This window comes from Heliconius melpomene, chromosome 1 (assembly GCF_056956725.1).
Source record: "Heliconius melpomene rosina isolate 202511_hmr_F chromosome 1, ASM5695672v1, whole genome shotgun sequence".
Classification (NCBI taxonomy): domain Eukaryota; kingdom Metazoa; phylum Arthropoda; class Insecta; order Lepidoptera; family Nymphalidae; genus Heliconius; species Heliconius melpomene.
Window position 1 is genome coordinate 7,502,670 of NC_140389.1, and position 23,640 is coordinate 7,526,309.

Sequence of the window (23,640 nt, forward strand, 5' to 3'; positions counted from 1 at the left end):
ACATTTTCTTATAAGTTAACACTTATAAAACCTATAATATTGTCTTTAGTCAGTTGTGATTTCAGAAACGCCTTAATTGTGAATTCAAAACTCACCGAAGACACCACTTAGTTAATCTTGTGCATAATGCGATAAATATGATTCTCAATCTTCTGTTAACGCAGCGTTAAGTTCCGCCACTCTCGAGAATGAATCGAAGTTATGAACAATATGTCTTAATAATTGGTTCCATGTACCTTCCCAGCTACATGGGAGATATAGCCTGAAACTAAAAACAAAAGAAACAATTTTAGTAAACTCGAAGGCCCAGGCAGTAGACACATTAATGATTACCACGACTATTAAATTATCTATCTATATATATAAAATCGAAAGGTCACTCACTCATCACGACATCTCAGAAACTACAAGTGCTAGGAATCTGAAATTTTGCATAGGAGTTACTTATAGGACGTAGGTGAAACGGGAATTTGCAATATTCGATTTCTAAGGGGTTGTTTTTGGGGTCGAAAGTTTGTATGAAACTTCGTTACTACAAATGCTAGGAGTCTCAAATTTTGCATAGACGTCACTAGGACGTAGTCATGGAGACAGAAATTAATAATAACATAGTTCACGCGGGTGTAACCGCGAGCGGGCCGCTAGTCCTAAATAAAATTTAAGCTCCACATTTTCCTACCATTTTTTAAGGTTAGGCTATATCACAAAAGGACGTGAGCTATCAATTGGGAAGTCTCAAATAGTCGATAAAAACATCCTCATCCCCTCATTAAGGACCTTACATTTCCCTGGATGTCCCCCCACCACAATGGTCGTAACTAACGTCAAACGGATCACCGTTTAAATTAAGCTTAGGAGTTTAAGGCGATAGTACAGAGTACCTAATGGATAGAATTGAATATTCATTAGGATAGATTAGAAAAACAATTGGAGATCTTAGTGATTTGTCAGTGATCTGTGGCTAGCAAGTATTTATTGTTTGACTGATTAAATGAGTTCTTGTTAGCTCCAAACTTATATTTTTCTTTAATTGTTTTGTTCCGCAGATTTTTTGTATGAACGTTTTTCTTTCATTTAATGCCTTATACTTAAAAAGATAAAATATGTAGTTATGTCTCCCAAAATAAACATATATATATATATATATATATATATATATATATACTTTTGATTACTTTCCTTATTTTGTATGTATTAAAAATATCGTTGAAAAAAACAACGCTACACTTAAATATCTGAATGGCGCAATCTTCTTTTACGTATAAGAATAAAAAAGGGAATAAAATACAAATTCTTTTTGTCAAATGAAACATTTACGTAATTGCGTTCTAAAAATAACCATTTCTGGAATAGAAACATTGTGTAGAATATTAAAAACATTGTAAAACCGTATTATGTATTAAATAATGTAAAATAGTATAATTGTAATAAGTATAAAAATAACCTTAAAGAAATTATATAAAAATAGGCAATCCAAATATCTAGACTTTTAGGAAATACCTAGAAATAATTACATCTAAATCTAAGCCTAGTGCAAGTATTGATATTAACAAAATATATACAAATATATTTTATTGAAAAAATAGCTAATGTGGAGTCGGATAGGCAAAAGCTTGCTACTGTAAACGCAACAGGTTGTGCGTTCGATTCCCACTAGAGGAAATTAAACATTTATTATTTTCATTTTCACACTTTTTCCGCTAATCAACACACTTACCTCCTGACGAAACTGTCTTAATTAAAACAGAGTGTCTTAACACGAGGTTCCCAGGGTCCCTATGCCTACCCTGCTATATTCGGGGTACAGCGTAAAACTAAAAAGCATTGTTTTTAAATATGTAATACGATACTTGCTATTTAGTTTGAATGTTTTTGACCGGTCTACCGTGCAGCTCCACTTTGTAGGACTCCGGGGAACACGCATCTGTCAAATTGTTGCCCCCTTACACTCGACCCTCCTTCGCGTTTGATAGTGCATCCCTTCTAACTTCCTTCTAAACTTAAAATGCAATTTAAGATTTTCTGTTGGATTTTACTTATTTAGTTACTCTTACTTATTTACAGAGTTAGAGTACTTAACAAAGAGTTAGAAATCTTTATTAGGAGATAACAATCATTTAAGGATCCTAGAAGGCAATATATTCATTAGAGCAATAATTTTTGGACACGTAGGTATATCTGCGAAGTTTAAATTCAAAAAAATTAAACTGACATCAAATATTGTCTGTATGTCACCACCACAAAACTCGTTGATACTCCATATCTCAAAAACTAATAAACAGCTTCAACTTGACTATTTCCCAAGATGAACATATATCTGATTAAAGTCAAAAGATTAATCTCGTACAACATATACGAAATCTAGTACTCTCGCTTGAAATCCTTGTTTTTCTTTGAAGTCAGTTAAAAGCTGTTTTAAAATTTAAAAAAAATCCTAAAGTATCTACGAAAACGCTCTACAAGTGTCTTGCATGTTATTCCTATGCAAAGTTAAAGTAACGATAGCGTCAGTGTTTCCTTTACACGTCTAATATTGCGATTTAAATATTTAAGCCTGCATTCCCCTTGCTCCGCGAGCCATCTTACATGAGTTGCATTCAAAAAACTTACTTCTTTAAAAATCGTATCTAATGTGCAAAATTTTTTTTTGTATGTTTCATTATTTATTTTTGTATTTATATTTTTTTTAACAAGACAAAACGCGCCACTCACAACAAATTTTTCGAGACATTGTTAATTTTTTTTAACAATGTCTCGAAAAAATTGTTGTGCGTGGGGAAAGGAGTGTATTAACACTACGTTCCTTTACCTATCCTGCTTTATGCAATATACACAAGAATATGTAAGACCTACAAAAATTAACCATGTTTTTCCTTCAACCAATTCAAGCCATTTCGTATTCAATATAACACAAAACACATACCTGCTATAAAGCAGTCACCTTTTCCCGACAAAGTCGGTTTAATATATTTTGTGTAAACTACGTATACTCTGGGGGATGAAATGCAAGGGGTCGCCTGCATCCTCTTTTATTTTGGACCCTGGGGTGCGATACGCCGTTATTACGTGCACGTTGCGTGATTGACTACTGGTATTTTTTGCTATAAAAGTTCTATACTTATATATTTGTTGGTTTTTAATGAAAAACTGTGTATAAACGTCTATCACAAGTTTTCGGCTTATCGTTGATTTCTGGGACATCCTGTATATTTTATAATCTAAATAAAAGTATTAAGTTGTGAGCTTAATTCCCAGACTCAAATTCATTCAGAAAAATCATTTTCATTTCCATGTTCTGGTAACAAATTACTAAAACAAAGAAAGCAGTTGAGCTATGCTACGCAATACGCAATGTCTCGAAAATTTGCGAAAATAGGGAGCTGAGAGTCTTAACTCTAGCTTGAAATTAAATAGAATAACCATATAAAAAGCCGACTTAGTCACTACCACAAATAACAAATAGACACTATATCGCCAGAACATTTTGCCTAACAACTTTTACATATAGCAACACAGCCCATATTTGATCGAAGTCCCGTATTTATTTAGCCGTCGAACGAGAAACCTAAGACGGGGGGGGCGTGGCCCGTTTGAAGTACATTCTTTTAAACTTACCCTCTTTTATTTGGAGCCAGCATTGAGTTTGTAAAGGATTTTCTCATCTGTGAATTTTACGGGTGAAAAAGAGATACATTCTACTATAATTGATTTTATTTTTGTAAATTTGTATGCTCGCGTAAACTATTTTTGGGTGTGTTTAGATTAATTTTGCGTGTTTTTTAGCTTCACGCTTTATCCCGCATGGAACAAAGTACATACAGAAGGAGCGTAGTGTTAAGACACTGTTTAGAGACATTCATTTGCTTTGCGAAGAACTGAAAATAATAAATATTTCATTTCCTCGAGTAGGAATCGAACCCACAATCTGTCGCTCACAATATGCGCCACGACTGGCAATTTTTTTGTTATACGATGCTTAAAAGGAAAAACTGCATAGGAATGTGTACCATATATACCTACTGCCTAAATGATTTCTATCTTCTCTTCGAAATCGATTTCGCTTTAGAAGTCACAACCACCATTCAAAATCGAAGTTCCCACGCTCTAACACTTAAGTAAATTCTGCCACAAATAATATTATGTCAAACACCAATTTAATCGTACGTTTAGTTTAGATAACGCATCAGGCAAGGTCTTTGATCGCGTTGTTATTGTAAAATCAACACGTGCATACACGCAGCCCTATAAGGTAAACATTACACTGTAAACAACCTAGTCTGCGGTGTATCAAACGGTGTATGTCGTTAATTGAATGAATCCGAAACGTCAGCTTACGCTTTCAATGAAAAAATGACGGTAAATTTTCTCTTTTAGCTTATCGCTGTGTCTCACACATAGCAGGGTAGGCAGAGGTAACCTGGGAACTATGTGGGTGTCAATCACGTTGCATGGAGAGAAGCTCAGAGCAAAGCCTGGTAAAGTACTTGCGAACCAAGCGTATACTTAAGGTGTCCCTTTAAAATGAGCATAAACCTCCACTCCACCTTCCAAGCTTCTCCTAAATAATACAAGCTATAAACGTGAAATTAAAAAAAATATAAACTACATATACATGTCAGTAGTACCTACATGACGGTTACGGCTTCAAATCACAAAAAAAAGTGACTGACATGATTTCCAAATCTATATGACATTTAAAGAGTTCTAGTATCTATATATATAAAATAGAAAGGTCACTCACTCACTCATTCATCACGAAATCTCAGAAACTACCAGAGCTAGGAATCTAAAATTTTGCATAGGAGATATTTATAGGACGTAGGTGCTCGCTAAGACGGGAATTTGCAATATTCGACTTCTAAGAGGTTGTTTTTGGGGTTGAAAGTTTGTATGAAACTTCGTTACTACAAATGCTAGGAGTCCCAAATTTTGCATGGACGTCACTTATAGGACGTAGGTACTCATGGAGACAGAAATATAACGTAGTTCACGCAGGTGAAGCCGTGGGCGGTGCGCTAGTATAATATATACGAATATTGTATACGTAAAACAATATTAAAGTAAAATTCAACAATACAACTGTGAAATAATATGAACATGCAAATTCTACGTTATAATCGGAAATCCCCTAACAACAACGTTTTAGTAACTAGAGAGTAGAGGCGCAGTAAATGTAGCATTGCCTGGAAACGTAATGCTACGTTACTGAACTTCATATACATATATGTAGCTTTACACACTTACATATTCAAATATTCTTATTTACTTCACCCTTGTGGTGCAGTGGGACTGGGTTTCGATATGCGATTGCTGTAAATGGCGATCAATCCCCAAAAACTCGGGGAAAAAACTATTTTCATTAACAAGTAAAGAACGTGGCGTTGAGTGCCCATTTATATACAATATCTCAGACTCGAGCAAAAAGAAGAGAACTGTCTTAATATTAGATTCAAAAGGGTATAGCAAGAGATTAAAATCAAAAAAAACTATTTTTTTTAACCAATAAATTAAACGATATCGTTTAAATAAGGTTCGGTTTAAATATTGTTATTAATAACATTACAAAGCAGTGCCTATTACACAAGATTACTATACTATACTTAAATCGTTATTTTAATTTAAAAAAAAAATAAGTTTTGTCAACCTCTTCCTTAAATCGAAACATAACCCGCTAAGATTTACATTAATTCCATTCCAACACTCATTTTCCAAAAGTAAACTATCTTCAAAGTTTACTCAACAACAGCACAGCAAAGTTATTAGTAAACCATATTTTTATTAGGTCAATAGCTGCGCACAAACATAAAGCAGATGTGAGAGCTGTGCGTCTGATTGGTCTCGCATAATGCCGTCACAATCAATCCATTCATGCCGACTCGCCCTAAATACAACAAATGGTTTATTATTATATATGAATAATATTTCCACGGGTTACATTCAACGGAAATGTTGTTTTATCAATTGTAATTGCTGGAGTGTTTGTGGAAAATGGAATGGTATGGAAAATTGTTTTAAATGTGTTTTCTAATTACTCTCTTTTTATGTGGGTTGGCCGATTTTGATTAAACTTTTATGAAATGAGGCATTATAATACTAGAGCAGTGGTACAAGAGTAGGTATGACTGTAAACGCGGTGTTGATGGTTTCAATCCCAACCATTGGGAGCGCCCCCCACTCGCGCTGATGAGATAAGGCACGGTATTGATTTCCCCTTCTCAACACGCATCAAGAATTTGGCGGACATTGGGGAATAGTTTCTTCTGCCTATCTTACGCTAGATTTTATGAAATCGTAATTAAAAAAATTAAATGAGGTTAGCATTTCATGAAATATTTTTGTAATTCAAATATGAACCTATTTGAAAAGGTTTTATACAAATAATATTAATTAGGGCTAAATATTTTCTAAGGTTTTACAGAGTTTTCCAATTTTATTTTAGAATTGAAGCTGAAATTGAATTAATAACTTGTTCTACAATTTCTCAATAGCTTAAATAAAAGCTGTTCCCGTTTTACTTTTTTGATTTTACTATTTTATATTACGAAATGTAACTTTCACACATATATGAAGGCTATTTTAGCGCAGCGATTGGCATCGCAATGTATATGGGTTCGATTCCCACTCGGGCAAATTATTAAGTTTGACTTTTTTTATTTAATACTAGCGGACGCGCGCAGCTTCGCCTGCGGGTAATAAGGTAATAATACCCTTAGGGGTAAATTCTAATAAACTATGAAACACGTGTTCAATGAAATATTTTTAAGAGTCTCAATTTAAAATATTATAAAAATCAGTGGCGATTTAGAGACTTTTCTATACGAACTTTCAACCCCTTATTTGCACCCCTAGGGGATGAATTAAAATAAACCACGAAACATGTGTTCAATGAAATATTTTGAAAAGTCTAATTTTCCAATTTTATAAAAATCGTGAATCAAAGATTTTCCATAAAAACTTTCAACCCCTTATTTGCACCCCTAGGGGATGAATTAAAATGAACCACGAAACATGTATTCAATGAAATATTTTTAAGAGTCTAAGTTTCAAATTTTATAAAAATCGGTAGCGATTTCTAGATTTTTCCATACAAACTTTCAACCCCTTATTTGCACTCTTAGGGGGAGAATTCTAGAAAACGATGAAACACACGTTCAATTAAACATTTTTAAGAGTCTAAATTCAAAATTTTATAAAAATCGATGGCCATTTAAGAATATTTCCATACAAAGTTTCAACCCCTTATTTGCACCCTTAGGGGAAGAATTTTAGAAAACCATGAAACATGTGTTCAATTAAATACTTTTAAGAGTCTGGATTTCAAATTTTATAAGAATCGGTGCCGATTTAATTTTTTTTCCATACAAACTTTCAACCCCTATTTCACCCCTTTAGGGTTAAAATTTTTCAAAATCCCTTCTTAGTGGATGTCCAGATTACGAAAGTAAACATCTGTCCAAATTCCACGTTTCTACCATCAGCGGTTACGGCTGTGCGTGCGTCTTACCTCAGTCAGTGAGGACAAGTCCTTTTATATATATAGATGTTCGTAGTAGTTAATTCGATCCGTAACTCAAAATAAAAATTTGATGTAATGTGGAAAATGGAGTGTCTTAATAGTAGGTTCCTCCTGTCTAAAAAAAGCAAGCATCTAAAAAAATCTATAATAAAAAAAGTGGAGAACACAGAGAAACACCATAATAATTTATCTGCATATTTCTCTTTCAAGATACATCTTTCTACATTATCCAATGAAAAGAAACAACTGCTTAAGCCGATTAAAATGTTAACAGTTGTTCTAGTTGATGTTAATAGTTGCTCTGATAGCGTGCATTCATAACAGATTGTTATTCATACAATTGCGATACGATAAAATTTACGATCAATTTATTTGAGCACAATGGTAGGCTATGTAGGTTAACTTTCGCTGTAGGCTGTACATACAAGTTAGGTCGATGTCGGTTCAATCTTTGTTATAATAGGAACTAATTATGCAAATATACGGCCTGTATTTTTTTATCTACACGCTATGTCCTGCATATATGGATATTAGTTTAATATAATAGGATAGGCAGAGGGAACTTATTGTTAAGACATTTCGTTGCCCACTCTCCGCCAAATTTTCGAGATAATCTTGTAATTTGGAATGTTAAAATTATTTTAAAAAGAAATAAATTCTATTACAGCTATTGAAAATCTCGTTAAATACTGAAACTTCAACTCCTTATCTTACAAAAGCACCTATTATTTAAATGCTATTAAGTAGTACTTACAGTAGTTTATGTAAATATTTATGTAAAGAAAGCAGCAACAACAACAAGAGGCAGATTGATGTCTTGGAACATTAAATAAACTTAAAAAATCTATGGATATGCAAATCAAAAGAAAGACCAAAGAATGTACATTAAACCTATAGAGATATTATATTGACTAAATACTAATAATTTTAGTAACGAACAGACGGTCGCTATTAACATAACGTAATAATACATGGTTCTGGCCAAATTCCAATTACTATATAGCGGACCATTCATCAAGGACAAATACTTCCAATGGAGGAAAAAAGATTTTCTTTCTGCATCGCCATTGCACTCTCCCCACTCTCACCCCCCACAACACTGCCCTGTACGAGATTAAACTGTCAATTCGGGTATCTTTTTATCGGTCGATATAAAGACTGTTGCACAATTGGTTTTGAGACTGATAGGAAGAATATGAATATATGTATCATTTTAATTTGATTAAAAAAATAATATTTGTTTGTAGTTGTGACCCTGGTTTTTATATTTAAAAATTATTTGTTTTTCATGTAAGTACAAGTTATGAAAGAATCTAGTTATATTTGTTATTAGAATTACCAGTACCAATTAAATAGACATATCAACATTATCATCTAAGTATCGAAAACTTTTACGAAATTACACCCTACAATTACCCTACATTATTGCTATAGTATTGGACTATTTGCTAATACTAAACTTATACATTCGGTCCTCAGCTTTAGCCCTTCGTTACGGGTAAGCGAGTCGTAATTTAGGGAACGCAGCTGCCTTCTGTAATGTTGATCGTATTGCGATTGAACACTTGCCTTTTTAGTGCAATTACTATTTTTTCCCCCCTTTTTTACGTATCCCTTATTTCTTGTACCAAAAGAATACAGGGATTAGCCATTGATATATTATTCTATTCTTAATTTTTTGCTATTAACCATGATTAAGGCTTTGTCCTCCACCTCAATTTTTTCTTATAATTTTACAGGACTAAAAAAATATTGTGATTTTTAATATTTTTTTTACCCGCTTGAGAAACACCAGTAATGTCTCGTCAGGAATCTCACCAGTTCAGAAGAAAAAACTATTCATATTATATCCAAATGTAAATATAAGCAAAAAAGAATCAATAGATTTTCTAATTCCTAATAAAAAACTAACATAGACAGTTAGTTTAAACAACTTTCCCATTTAGAATGAACTTTAATTAAAATTAAGTATAAAAAAGGAAGCGGCCGCAACTGATAAGAACGGTAATCCTGTATTAAGCAATAGCTTAACTACGGCAGCCAGTTTTTAGTTTACACAAATTCTGATGTAATCTCCTTTGGGATGAAGTGTTTGTAAGAAAGGATTTACGTCTTAGAATAGTGGGTTCGCCTAGATCAGTGTGTTAGTTGAATCTTATATTGTAAAATATTCATAAAATTATATTTGATAAAGATTTTATTTTTGTGTAGTGTCTGGCTTGTCTTTGACTTTATCTGACGGGCTATGGGTTCATATCCGTAGAAACTTAAATTATTGAAGTTAAATTCGTAATTTAAAACAAGAATTACATATCGCTAGGTCATGTAATAAAATTTTTAGCTGATGTATAACGATAGTAAAATTATACTTTTTATATTTATAAGATATTTAAATAACTTCAGGTTCCATATTTTACGTATATACGAAATTTGTTATGGAAATAAATATAGATTTTTAACGATTTAAAATGTTAAAAAAACAATATCTATGACAATTTTCCATGACAAATTTCAGCTACCATCAATCAATTGTTTAAATTCAATAGAATTTTACCTAAAATTTTATTACAAAGTGCATCCGTAGGTAATTTAACATTACTTATTCGTGTTAAATCGCGTATGGTATGACGTTGCTTCGGTAAAGGGCTTAACCCTCTTTCTATAACCCTTATTTGAATGACTAGTTCAATGCAAATGCGTTTTTGTGGTTCTTAAACACAACTGTGTGCGGTAAATTTATTTACTGTTTAAAAACTTTTGTCTAATTTTAAGATTAATATTTTAGAAAACATGTAGGTAAGGAAACTTAGTGTAAAGACACTCCTTTCTCTACTTTCCTCTCAATTATCGAGACATTGTGTGTAGAGTTTCGCTTCGCCTTTTCAGAGAGTGTTTATCAAACGCTTAACCATCACGCTTATACTCAGATGTTATCCCATTGCACCATCAGGTCTCAAATTAAATAAATTACACAAATAATAAAATTGCATAGTACTAAATAAACGAAATATAAAAAAAAAATATCTGTACAATCTTATTATGTTTTTAGCTGCACGTATCCCGCATATATCAGGGTATACAGATAGAACGTAGTATTAAGATACTCCGTTTTGAGACATTGCGTGTTGAGGCGCGGAACTCAACGCCGCGTTGTCTTGCCACCAGAGCGAGAAAATTAAAATAATTCTTCTATAGAACGATGTCTCTTCTTCTCTCTACAAACTACAAACTTTTTAGCTTTTATACCCGACCTCTTTGACCAACCAACCTATAGCTCTATAATGATAACTCATACAATTCTGCATGTCAACTCCTCACAAATGTACAATCGAAGTGTTGAGTCCACAACTCTATAGTACACTATAGAGCACTGTAGGAGCACATTGTATGAGGATAGCTTGTATGTATTTCAATGCATTTTGTATTAGCCTTTGTAAGCTATTGACAGGATTGTATTTATATTAAATAAGCTGTGTTGTCCTTTTCGCTTCTTAATAAATAAATAATGAGATTGTTTCATTTTGGGAAGTGTTTAAATATTAAATAGTACAAGTATAACTCGAGTATTTATTTTATTTCCCAGCTATAGTGACAAAATAAAGCGAGACGTTGAAGACCACTCACAACTGAATGTCTCGTTAAGACACTGTTGAATACTGAGTGAGTGGCGGAACTCAACGTCGTATTTTCTAGCGCTTTTTTACTTAATTTTAAAAGGTTTTAGCTTATGTGACTACAAAGTATAGGTTTTGTTTTCAAATTCAAGGAAGGAAATTTTTAATTTTAATATTAGTGGATTTTTTCCCCAGCAAATTTAATTTAATCAATAATATATTGATTATTTATTTCTATTCTCGAATATAATATAAACTTTATTTTGTATAAAAATAAATTGCTTTGCAAAACAACATCTACTTTATTAACTATTCTCATATACCTAAACACTTACGGTAGGTAATAGTACGTTTCATCCCTTTAGAGATGGTATTTCATATAATCCCCGTGCTCCAACCCCATGATACTCGGGGTATTTCAAATTATTATTATTAACGACACTAGCATGATACAACACAGTTTTTTCCAAATTATTAGTCAGGAATTCTATTCTAGGTTGATTATATTAATTAATTATTACAAATCTTAGAAGATGATTACAGATATATTTGAAACAGACATATTTGACTAGTGTTATTTTTTTCATATTTAAATAACTATTTATGTTTTAAAGTTGCTTGTAACTAGTCTTTACTTTGTCTAAAGAAGCCAGAAAAATAAATAATGTTTAAAATATTAAGTTTACAGATAATTAGTCGCTTATTGCCCCCAAAACTTCACTAAATATGATAATAATAATGAAAAAAAAATATTATATTATTCTTTTCTACGTAATTGAAATTTAATATAAAATATCCTGTATATACATATAGACACCCAAAAGAAAAATACATTAGCCAATACACAATGTCTAATAGTGATAGATTTATTTACATCTGCCAGCCCCGCCACGTGGACAATCGCGTGATAAAAGCATCGATTTCACACGACTCCCCTGAGATCTGTTCCCACTATTATTGATCAATACACGAACTGCGTATATTGTTAGTTAGAGTTAAACAAGTTCCAATGCCGTTAAATTTTTATACTTTTAGAAATTTATTACATATTTTTTAGATTTTTGATAATGAAGTTGAGAATCCAAAGAGAGAAGTGACGTTAGTGATTAGTCTCTACGTGGTATTTTTTTTTTATTTTAGATTTTTTTATGTAAACAAAGGCTTATTAAAAAAACCAATTTAATAGCACTGTCAATCCCACTATCACATACACCCTGACGACTGTCGCTCCAATGGCATCAATTTCACACTTCTCTTGGGATTATCAATCGATACAACCACGTGTGGAGTTACCAGTATTGTTATTCTACTTTTGTTATAGTACATGAGGGTGTCGTAATACGTCGATGCCTTTAGAAATCAAATTCACACGATTCATCTGCTCCTTTTTTACTTTCGTTGCTATTTTTTTTGCAGTATTCTATAGTATATTTTTTATTATCTTATATACGATCCATACGCAATTTAGAGGAAAAAAATACATATTGGTTAGAAAAAAATAAGTATATGTCACTGACTTTAAATAATTTTTTATTAAGTTTATATGGAAGACTCTCTGTAATTTTTGTTTGATTTATATTTATTATGTACATTGTGTTCTCTCTAGCTAAAGGCAAGTCAAGGCTGGAAAATATTTAAGATACATCCATGCAAGCTACGACTGTTATACATAAAAAAAATATATACCTATTTTTTTTTTTTGCAATGCACACAAAACATATAACAGTTAAAGTACAACAAGAAACACTTTGCATTCCTTCACTATGTACTCAACAAGCAATGCCTCCAGAATTCGGCAGAAAGTGGGGAACGGAGTGTTTAACACTGGGTTCCCTCTGCCTACCCGGCTGTGTGCGGGTAACAGTGTGAAGCTAATTTATTTTATTTTAAGTATCTATATGAAACAGTCATTAACATAACATAAAATATAAACATTTCAAACCAAACATGACAAAAAAACCTCCAAAACTAATTGTTACTAAGCTATTTCGTAACAAAGTAAACAACTTAAAAGCATAATAAATAACTCTAAGTAAGTTTCAATAATCGTCCACACGATATACTATCGGTAAATATAGTTATATTACAAAAAAAGGAGTATGTTTACAGAAGCTTTCCATTACACGCCGAGTTTATACATCGCTGAGTGCAACACAAATATAGCTGTTAATGGATATGTTTCTTAAACTTAATAGTTGCAGAGTTAACATGTATTTAATGATATAATGTAATACTGAAATAATAAATATTCAATGTAGTCTGTATTATGTTAAATATATGCAATTAATTAATTAAGTTTAGGTATAGTGCGGCGTTAAGTTCCACCTCACTGCAACGTACGAAAAAGCGTTAAACTGCAATAAAATGCTTTGCTGTCCATATTTTTATATGTTAACGCATTCACTGTTTTCTTTTTTAGCATCACGCTCTATCCTCCTCTTCTCCACATAGCAGGATAGGCAGAGTGTTCCAGGTGACGTATTATTTAATATTCTGGAGACATTGCATGTTAAGTGGCGAAACTTTACGCCGCGCATTACTCGCACCTCGTTACTAGAGCAAGGAAATGAAAATAAAAATATTTAATATTTCCTTTTCTCTAGTGGTAATCGAACCCACACACTCACACACTTGTGTCCCTGCGCCGTAACTGACCTCACATATACCTACATACATTTCTTCTATAATATATAAAATTGCTTCGATCCATGCGAGTGTATCTATTCATTATCATTACAAAGTCCCTTTGGCGCTCCAAGCCCTCTATTTACGAGGATCTAAAACATAAATAACCGATCTCATCCGATAATCTTCAAATAGCCATATAAAAATAAAGCCGTAAACGCCGATAGGACAATTTAGTTAAGCGATGGAAAAAAACTAAGGAATTTCATTTCAAAAATGGCAATCTAGATTGTTTTGCCAAATAATTAAATGTCTAATAACGGTTATGGGTTCAATTCTCATTCGATGGATCAAATGTTTTCATTTTCTGGCTCTGATAAAAAGACATAGCGTGGCATTAAATTCCGCCACGCTACACTGCAATGTCTCGAAAATTGGATGATCCTAATACTAGCTTATCTCTATTAACCCTGTTATAGGCTCCCGTCTACAACATGAAAATAAAAAGATGTTTTTTAAAATAAACTTAATCTATTTAAAAAAAATAATAAACGAATTTGGTGAACAAAAATTGATAACCGATTTATATGTACAGACGGGAGGGTCGTCTAATGTAATCGCAGTAACGCCATTGTATGGATGGGTTTTTGTGGTGATAATCGAATAATAAATGCGCCCTCCTAGCTTGTGGACCCGCTAGGTTCTTGCTATTGCTATAGTTAGAACTTTATATATAGAATACGGAAATTCCATATTAAATTTATATTTTATGAGATTATGAAATGTAGAGTTTTTTTTTATATAAAAAACTATGTTTATATCCATACCTATATTATAAATTCGAAAGTAAATCTGTCTGTCTTTTACGCAATCAGGGCCAAACTGTTAACTTAATTGTGATAAAATACTCATATAGAGATACTAGAGGGTGTCGGGATACTTTTTTTTCTCATATTTGTAATATCTTCGATATATATCCAATATATTAAAATACTTATTAATTTGAAATCAAATTTATTCCGCCACGTTAATAACAACCGTCGCAACCGTTGCGACCGTTGCTAAGCAACGATTTGCAAAGTTTGTTGTTAGAAAACGTCACCCAAAATAAGCTTTCTTAACGCATCTCTCTATTGAAAACTGAAAATAATTTAATAAATATTCGTATAGTTCAAGCGGGCGTAGCGGCATTCTGGTCCACTAGTTGTCTATAATTAAAAGGGGGCTGATCTAAAGAACTACTAAATAATAAAAGTACATGACTTCTATACAATAAATAATTATTCATAAAATTATCCATCCAAAATAAACACAAGTAGCGCTACAAATCTAAACACTTGTGATATAATAAAGAACGACATTATTGTTAAATAATCCAAATAATTTTTCGATCCGATAGTTTCTTTGTGTAAACATATTGGTTTGAATGGAATCTTTTATTGTTGTTAGCGGGTTGTAAGAATATGAATTTTCTTTTATATATATTGTCGATTTCTGATATGTTCGTGTCTATTCGAACGTATTCGATTAATTATTTTGTATTATTCGGTAAAGAATCGTATGAAATTATAATAGAATTAATAAATTGTTTTTTTGTTAACGTTAAATAAATAAAATGTTTTGGGTCTCTATGATAATATTGAGTTATATTTAACAAAATTATACATAAAAGTCACACTTAAATTATATCATATACTCAGTAATTTCACTGTTTCATAACCAAGCCCATCAAGCTCGCGTTCTAAATATGGTGTTAAGTTCGGCGTTAAGCTCCGCCATTTCACAATTTGAAAAACAATGGAAAAACATGAAACTAAAAAAATCTTGATTTGAACACGATTCTGAAGTAGGTATCATTACTATATTTTACAATTATTATCCAATTCCATCTACCCTACACTCACCGTACACGTGTTGAACAAATTACAAATTAAAATTAAATATAATAACATAAATTACAAAAAAAAAACTAGAACAAGATTTTATAAAATATCACTAATTAGGTAATTATTTTGAGTAACATAATATTTTATATCCGTCGCCGTCGCACAAAGAGTGACGCCCTAATTCGTCATCCAACAATATGTTAAAATAGGTCGTACGTAGATACTTTTAAACATAATTATGAAAAAATCTAGATTTTTTTACTCTTATTTTTTTTTATTTCACGCATTAGTCAAACAGAATATTATGTTTGAGCCTAACCGTATCGTATATGTAGGTCGAGCATTAATTTTTTTTCTCGTGATTAAAATATATGGAAACAGCATATGTATTGTATTGTTATTTTTTTTTATCTGGCTTCGATATTCACGATTGTTCGTGGTTACGCATGTTTTAATTTCTCTTAATAATGGCGGATGAAAAATATCTTTTCATATTTATAATGTGAATGTAGAGATCAAGTGACCTCGAAAAAAAGTTGATTTTTTTTGGATTTTCTACAAAATTCCAAAAAGAAAATACATGCAAATAACAGAGTCTGCAGAGGGAACCTATATTTAAGTCCACCAAGTCCAAGTCCAGTCCAAGTCGGCAGTAAATCCACAATTATCGCGCTTAAAAACTAAATAACCAAATATTTCCAACAGAGAATATCCTATCCTATATCTTATAAAACAAAGTCGCTTTTTGTGTCTGTCTGAACTTTCTAACTCTTCTTCTTCTAAACCACCCAACGGATTTTTATGCGGTTTTCACCATTAGGTCGAGTATTTCTCAGGGAAGGTTTATATATAGTTTATTACATGTACATTCTTATGTAAATTAACATAAATACGATGAATGTGTCTAAAGTCCTACCCGTTGAGACACTTTGGCGCATGCGCTGCTTTAATAGTAAGTACTACATGAAAATAATGTACTGGAGTATTGTTCCTCTTAATAAGATCTACAAAAAAGTCCGCGACAGCATATTCGATTTTTTTAAGGATAACGTGTAGTGATCATATTTCTGTCTAAAAATAGTAATTTCAATATATTTTTTATTGTGAGGGATATTTTTCCATAATGATATTAATCCTTATCCTTTAAAATACTTTATTAAATTTCTACGTTAAACGAAGATAAAATTTGCTTTTTAAACTATTTCGAAATTGCAAATAGTTTTAGAGAAAAACGCATTTAATTATTGACACATCACGCCGTTCACACATCAACTGTATCGAGTCAAGTTTCACTTATCCCGTACTCTCAGCATATAAATAAGTATATTAGTTACGTTGGCCATTTAATGTAGATCAAAACTATCTTTTCTGTTTTTCATTTTAATAAGTACTTTAGAAGTTGTTACAATATCAAAAAATCCTTGCTGTGAAACGCGCCTCGCGACGTTATGCATATACAAGCGAGTCCACCGCGCCCGCCTGCCTTACACGCATCGGTGGTTCAGTGGTAGAATGCTCGCCTGCCACGCGGCCGGCCCGGGTTCAATTCCCGGCCAATGCATTCTATTTAATTTTCATCACAGGCAGCCACGTAGTGCTTGCTTTTCATCAGAGACAGAATACCCTCTTCAGCATTAACCACAAGCTCGAAAAAAAAAAACCCGCCTGCCTTTATAGCAACGAAGATTTAGATGCGTTTGCACGTATTGGATAATTGGAGTTGAATGTATTATTTAATGTCATTTAACTATCTAAAAATAGTAATTTAAATATATTTTAATAAGTACTTGAAAAGATTAGAAGCACAGATTTAAAATTACGGTACCTACTAAAAAATCCTTGCTGTGTAAAACAATTGGAAAATCCTTATTGAAACTACGAAAATGTGGGTTGCATTAGGGTTTAATTAATTTTCACATTATCTTAAGTGCTTTGCAAACATACATTATATGAATAATCCAGTAGTAAAAGCGGGCGAAGCCGCAATAGGGTCGCTAGTTCAACAATAAAATAAGACACCACATTTTCTTATTTACCTCTGTTATAATATATTCATAAAGCTATAAATCTTTCTGAACAGCTTTTCAAATGGAAACCCTCAGTTGACATTACAGCTTGTGAAACCATCCAGCTTATTTCGGACAAGACTTAAGCGATACGTCTATCAGCTTTTCGTTGCCTTTGAAATTCTACGATATTTTAATGACCACTATCGGTCCACTTTTACTTTTTAATTTTATTTTTATTCCTTTCTAGAAACTTCTGCGCTTGAGCTTTGATTAGTTTTTTTTATTTACAACTTGAATCGTAAATAGAGCGCGGTGTTTACTTCCAATGAGTTTTTAATTTACCTTTTTACCGCTCTTATATAATTTCTCTAATTTTAAACTTGGCTTATTAGTTCTGCGCTGTTTCTGTACCAAAAGGAAAAACCTTACAATTTATTGAATCTTTTATTTTTCTTCATTTCAAAAACATTGCGTACTATAAATTGCTTAGCCCAACGACGTATTTTGTATTTTTATAGCTCAACGACTACTAACTTAAGTATCCCATACAAAGTAGAGTAAGCAGAGGGGACCTGGAGACCTATGGTGAAGATACCTCACTTTCCCCCAAATTTCCGACGTGTCAAGCGTGTCAACGGTGCACTTTGCTTTGTTACCAGAGCGAGGAAATGTAAATATTACATATTTCATTTTCCCAAGTAGTAATTAAACTCACAACCGTCACGTTTATAGTCGCACACTTGTGCCCCAGCACTACAACAGCTTCAGGGCCTTTAATCTCTAAATAAAATGGCATCATATAGTGCAGTGGGACACCATATGACGAAACACGCAATCGTGCCTGCAATTTCCATTTGGAGGGATTTTTTATCATTTCCTCGCCCTAATAACACGACCTGCGACCTTCGCAAGGAGTTTTGCTTCTCAACACACTAAGCAGCGAACGCAGTGTCTCATCACTAGCTTCACTTAGCGTACCCTCGTAAACGTAAACCAGCATAAAATATAACATAAACTAAATATAAATACACTTGTCACTAGAATGCAGTCGCCGAAAATATATTTCAGTTTAATTAGTACTATAATGAACAATACTGTGTAGCGGTTTGTCCAAATTATGGTGACCTTTGTCGCTGGTCCGTGTTTGTTTTAGTCAGTCCCAATTTTAGATTGGACGTATTACAATGAATATTTCTATCGTTGAGTATCTATTAGCTGTCAACGGCAGTGGTACCTGCTTATACTTTGTTAATTGAATTCCCATTCGTATAAAGGGATGCTTTTATATTCTTTATTTTGATAGATGTTTTTTGATATACTCGTACCTTTTGTTATCTCGATGTGGATATTAATATTCATCAATTGGAATGCTTTGCTGATTATATTTAAATTACTTCTTGGGTTATTCGTATCTTTTTTTCTGTTTTACGCTACCTGAACTACTTAGACGATCTGCCCAAATTCGAGACGAGGCGTGTTGAGTTTTGTACTATTATAGAAGGAAAAATACTAGAATGTTAGATCGTACAGTAAAATTCAATTTAATTTACAATATGCGTTGGTAAGAATTCGTATTTGAAAAAAAATATATATTCATTTTGATCGTTATAGGTACTGTCTCCACTAATACGAGTAATGAGCTATTTTTATTTTTACTGTGGTAGACGAAGTAGGGCGTCAAATTATACTTAATGTCAAATCAGGCTGAAAGGCGATGAACAAAGTGTCCTAACTCTAAGTTCTCTCTGCCCAACCTACACATAATATGCGGGAGAAAGCGTGAAGCTAAGAAAAACCTATTCGTTGTCCCCATTCCAAAGAGAAAAAAAATGTCATTCGGTTATCTCATTATAATACGTCCTTCTTAACACCTACTTACTTTAATAATTTCATTTTAATGTGAGAATTATATTGATAACGTCACACACATAGATAATGTAATCCTCGACTTAATGAATGGATCGTGTTCCTACGCGAAGCATTCCGTGTGATATTATATTTAATAGATCTTTTTTGTTCCTGTGCATTGTAAAAGAAAACAACATCCTGTGCTTTTTCATATATAATAGATTTTTTTTTACTTTTATACCTGTATATAAATCTGATGAGTTTTTTTGATTAAATGAGCTATCCTCGCGAAATATTGGTTAAAATTGAAATATAATTTCTATGTTGTACCTATAGTCCATTTATCGAGGAAGGGTAAAGACATCTCGTTAATGGCCAAAAATAGCCATACTTTCTTAAATTCCCACCTAATATTACAAAGCTACTAGCTAGCGTCGACACCGCCGCCACCAAGTAAAACAGAACGCGGCTTTCATAAACATTAAATACATTAATCATTTAGAAATTCCGTACAAACGTTCGATCCAAGTTTCGAGTTTCGCTAACGACTCTGCGAGAGACTCGCTGCCCAGTCCATTATTTTCAAAAGGGAATTCTATTTTTCATTTTCGCTTCGCTCTCCGACCATAAAAGCTGACGTATGATTAAAGTTCTTCGTCCTCAGTTTGGGTATTGGTGAAACGAGGTTATTTCTCTTATTTATGTTTAATTTTATCGATAAGGAATTAAAATATCTGCTTAAAATCGTCAATTGAATTATTTGAAAAATATTTTATTTAAAATATTGATATTTTGATATTTTGATATTTTAACGTTAACTGTTGGTGCTGGAGCGTAACTTGATGGTTGGGGCTCGTAGCCCCATCCGGATTTTAGGTAAAGCCAGGCCTTTTGGTTGACAATTTCTACCAATAAACATTACAACGCGTCTTATACATACTGGAAGTCAGCTGCTTTCGTCACAAACCACTTAATTACTTGCTATTACATTTTTATCATCCACACAACTCTGAAAAAGTTTCTGCAGCAAAACCAAATTTATTACACATACCTACAGAAGAAAACATTCACCCGATATAAACATTATCAAAGGCCTACACTAACTCAGGAAGCGTTTTACAGGCGCTAGACCGACGGCTATAAACCACTGTCGTTCGGTCTGTTATGTGCCTTTGGAAACCAACGGTCCCAGCCCCATAAATTTTTCATGAGCCGCCCATTCCTTCGTGCTGGAGTGGCGATTGAAAAAATGCGATTCGCAATATTGCTACGCGATTGTGTGAAGAAAAGGAACTATTACTATTTACTGACCGCTGGTGAATTTGAATTTTAAATTAGGCTTTATTATTTTGTACGGTGTGTGCTTTTTTGTGTTGTTTGAGTTGTTTTTGTATGAGGATAGACATTTTGTTGATAAAAGGGGTATATTTTAAATGCATTTAAAATATAAAATCGTTTACAAATGTGCTATTATACATATTAGTCAAAAATATATATATGAAAGAGTGTAAATAATGCTTTAAAGCATTTTAAAAGTTGAAATGATTTTTATTTCTTTTACAGGTAAGAAAATATTAAAATTACGAATTACTAAAGCGCAGCGATCATGGTACCAATAATCAATTAAGGTAGGTTCTTCTTCAGCTTCACATTGTATCCTTACTAATACTAGCAAACTTCTAACATTGTAAATAAATACCTACACATAAATATTTAGATCTAACAAACTGAAATTTACTCAAGATAAGCTGTAAATCTAAATATAAAGATAACATAATTTAAATACCATAAACTACATACACACAAACCCCCATCTTATTATACTCGTATGTGTTGGAGATATAACGTTACAGCGCATCCATTCTATTTCGTCTAAATCCCAGGATTTCGGTATCTTGCGTCAAACTTCGGGATTCACCAAATCAAACTGTAATGACCCGGAATAAAATACTATTTGCCGTTGCCGCTACCAAATTTGTTTTATAAAGGAAATAGATATTTATTAAGCTATTCAGTTAATTGAATACCCGCTTTCGACATTAGTTCTACTGTTTTTGAACCTAAACGATTGCCGGTTTTGTTTAGTGATAGTAAAGTTTTGCCTATATTAGAATTGTAGAAGTTACATAATATATTATATTGTACATGAGTTAAAAGCACTTTTTGCAAATTATTCTATTGTAGATAAAATTTAATAACAACATTATCAATAATTTTAATTAATAGTCTAATTCTTAAGTGTATACTGTATCAAAAGAGGGCCAATGTTCATATTTTTTTAGTAGATTTCTATATTTTTAATCCAATTATAGTAATAAAGATCTATTACAAGTTTTATATAGAACAAAACAGAAAAAGTAATGCATCATTTTTGAAACGTCAGAACACGGTGGGAAATATATCAACCAATTTCCTTCCAAAGACCCATCCCATTCTTCCAGAGGCACTCTCAAAGGCAATATCAGAACTGTAATTCGTTAAAAGAACTCTATTTAACATAATCTGGAGCGACGTCCGAATATAAATTAACAGTAGACACCTGCACTCGCCTCCGCGTCCGGAACAGTAATGAAATGAAAGAAATTGCAAAGATTCAAGTGCTAAGATTGGTCTGTCTACAGATGCCGTCTTCAATTAAGGTGGCATTATTCGCTGTCTTTATTGTTTACAGACTTTGGAACTAGAAGTTTGTTCGTGTTATAGTTGTTGGAGCTGGATTTTATTGTTATTTTTTTTGTTAAAATTTTGTTATTTTTCTAATATGTTTTTATGTCCGGAAAAAGTTTAAGTATTTTTAAGTTACAAGTAAAAGTTGAACGTGAAGAAGAGAACAGTATATTAACGCTAGGTTTCCTCCTCCTATCCTCTTATATGCGAGATAAGTAATATGTGTATATTTGTGCCACGATATTTTATTCTCTACTTCCTCATCATTTTGGGATATTCCGTGAAAATGGAACTTATAACCACTACAGTTGGCGAAGTCCAGACGAATGGTCTTAACAGAGTCACAATACTGGCTCATAGTAATCAAGAATATTAATACCTTCACAATTAATATAAAGTATTTAAGTTCCATTCATCAAAACAATGATCGATCAACATCCAAAGCCGAACAGTCCCAAACCATTTCAGCCCGTTTTGCATCAATCAAGCTACAACCCAACATTTGTGACGTGCCATTTATAAGATGAAGGCAGTATTATAATTTATATTAGCATCGAAATCAATTCCACTATGTCCACTTGCGTAGTTGAATTGAATAATCAATGGGCATGCAAATGAGCGGCAACAGGCTGTACCCTGTTTTTGGACCCTGCCTCTGCCTCAGATTGCAACTGCTAACAAACGGAATATTTAAATAGGGATTTATGATTAAGATGAGTGTTTACAGATTTTATTTCGAATTAAGTTGATATGTATAAGTATTCGTATTGTTTATGAAAACAACTTGTAGCCCGAAGCTTCGTAAAATTCTGTTTTATCCCATCTCCGTTAAAAAATCGGAAAATTATCTTTTAGTGCTCTCCAAACATCTACATGACAAATTTCCGCGTTCTACGCCGTGTATTTTCGCCTGTGCGTTGTTTGTCAGTCATTCAGTTATGGATCAGTTTTATATAGATTATACATTTAACTTCACATAATCTAGCCCAGAGCCCAAAACCTTAGAAACCATCTGAGATATTGAACATTTTCTTTGGTACATTTTTTTCGAAGGAAATAATAAAAATGACTATTTTATTTGCAAGAAGCAATACTCGCAAAGCCGCTTGTAAAACTTTATAGGGAAGCCGATTCTGAATATTTTATTCATTATAGGAGGAAAAGTTTACTCGGTGTGTCCTTTAAATTTTTTTATTAAAACATTTTTCACTAATGAAGATTTTATGCAAAGGCATCTATCTATCTATCTATCTACAAATATCTACAAACGAGAAGTGCGATTCAATTGTTTTATCTTTTTCTTTTTCGTTAACAATGACCAGCGGACCTCGCTCTAATTGAAACAAAACCATTATTAGCTGGACCTGACGAGAAAAACGACGTCTATTTCCTCCGGGCTCTTACAATAAACCTGTTAGTACTCCTCCGTGGAGATTAAAACCATTTCCGAGAGGGTTTTGAGTGAGATTACGAGT

General features: G+C 32.7%; 1 protein-coding gene across 2 annotated transcripts in view; it reads left to right on the forward strand.

Annotated features, from left to right (window-relative positions):
* Positions 1-23,640, forward strand: part of LOC146541147 (uncharacterized) — a 261,208-nt gene that overhangs the window by 138,707 nt on the left and 98,861 nt on the right. The window contains exon 1 of one of the 2 annotated variants that reach the window (XM_085207598.1): positions 21,108-21,126. The exons of the other annotated variant lie outside the window; for it this stretch is intronic. The gene's annotated coding sequence lies outside the window, so the exon portion shown is untranslated. Of the gene's footprint in view, positions 1-21,107; positions 21,127-23,640 lie in introns of those variants that run through there. 2 annotated transcript variants of the gene reach the window in all.